Below are 1,829 nucleotides of genomic sequence, written 5' to 3'. Positions count from 1 at the left end.
ACACACACACACACACACACACACACACACACACACATGCACACATACACACACACACACTTACATATACATAAGATTCCGAGAATTATAATTTCCTTGCAGTTTGTGCTGAAGAGAGACAGATTTTCTCGGTAAGAGAATTTTAATTCCGAAACCGGTCCACGAATAACAATGTTTTAATTTTTTGTATGTAATTTTCACTGTCTTGCTCGCATATGGTTTGGTATTTCACTGAATTTCTTTTGAGAACTATTAGGTCTTAGTAGACACAATATGTGGTCTATTTCTAGCACATTAAATGTCCACTTTAGTGGTCATCATTATATATAAACATATATTTGTGTGTGTAGATACTACTATAAATGTCATAATTTCCAGAATCATGTAAACCTTTCTACCAAAGTAATTTGAATATAAAAGTAAGAAATAGTGTATTACTCTTACTTTGATTAAATCACACCCCTTGCTGTATTCTTGGGATATTTTTTTGTTTGTAAAATTACGTTTCATCTGATGATTATGGTTTTTGTAATGGAGTAATGTTCTCATTCAGCTGTTGAAAAGATATGTAAGAAACAGCTGTAATGAGCTGACAATTATCCATCATATGCTATTATTCATTTGATTATATATATATATATATATATATATATATATATATTAAATTGCATACAAATATGCATTAAACTGAAGCTGTTTAAATAATACAAATTTAATCCAGAAGCAACTGAATTTTCAGTATAGGAAAATGAAATGAATTATTGTGTAAACAAAATCAGATTTCAATTGTTTCTTGAATCCTGTTAAGTAAAATAAGATTTTATACTTTTGTTTCTTATAAATTAGCTCTATCACATAATGGAGTCTATGCATTAATTTGTAAAACAGTTGAATTCCTGATTATATAGTTATAAATTCAAATCTTGCTGTACCTATCATGTTAAACCTCTACATAACACATAATTTGCTCATTTGAAAGCTTGTTCTGCTTAATTGTAGCACATTGTTTTGTTCTAGGAAGGGAAGCTAACAGGAAAAAGAATAGTTTGCAGCAATATGCAAATATTCAATCTTAGAAAAAAAAAATCATGCTTGCATTTGTTTTAAAAACTCTTAGCAAGCATACTTATTTTCTTGTGAGATTGATTGAAGGAAGTAGTTTCTTCTGTAAGAATGCATTGTACTGTTTGCCATTATCCATAAATTAAGCCTAGCAACTGAACACTGCAGATATCATAAGCTCTCTCTCACTGGATAAGGCTCCTTGAAAAAAGAAAACTTCCTATGTAGGCATATATATGCCTATATATGGCTGAGTGGTTTAATTGCTTACTTTGCAACCATGTAGTTTCAGGTTCAGTCCCACTGTATGGCGCTTTGGTCAAGTGTCTTCTACCATAGTTCTGGGCTAGCAAATGCCTAGAGTGTGAGAGCCCATTGTGTGTATATATATATATATATATATATATATATATATATATCTTTTATCTTTTACTTGTTTCAGTCATTAGACTGCAGTCATGCTGAGACACCACCTTGAACTTTTAGTCGAATGAATGAACTGATCCCAGTACTGCCTTTTTATGCTTATCATCTCTTTTGCCAAACCACTAAGTTATGTGGACACAAACACACCAGCATCAGTTGTCAAGTGGTGGTAGGGGGACAAACACACAAAGATGCACACACATAGATATATATACATATATACATCCCTTCAGGTAGATGGCCCTGCTCAGTATGCAGTAAAGGAGTAGGTAGTAACTCTATAAGATGTACCCGGTGCAAGCTATGGACACATAAGAGGTGCAGCAATATCAAAGGCAGAT

General features: G+C 32.5%; 1 protein-coding gene across 2 annotated transcripts in view; it reads left to right on the top strand.

Moving 5' to 3' along the window:
- Window positions 1–1,829, top strand: part of LOC106878669 (HIG1 domain family member 1A, mitochondrial-like) — a 37,290-nt gene that overhangs the window by 26,075 nt on the left and 9,386 nt on the right. The window lies entirely within an intron of this gene.

This window comes from Octopus bimaculoides, chromosome 4 (assembly GCF_001194135.2).
Source record: "Octopus bimaculoides isolate UCB-OBI-ISO-001 chromosome 4, ASM119413v2, whole genome shotgun sequence".
NCBI classification, from domain to species: domain Eukaryota; kingdom Metazoa; phylum Mollusca; class Cephalopoda; order Octopoda; family Octopodidae; genus Octopus; species Octopus bimaculoides.
The sequence above is the reverse complement of the archived record's forward strand: the minus strand, read 5'-3'. Positions and strand labels throughout refer to the sequence as shown.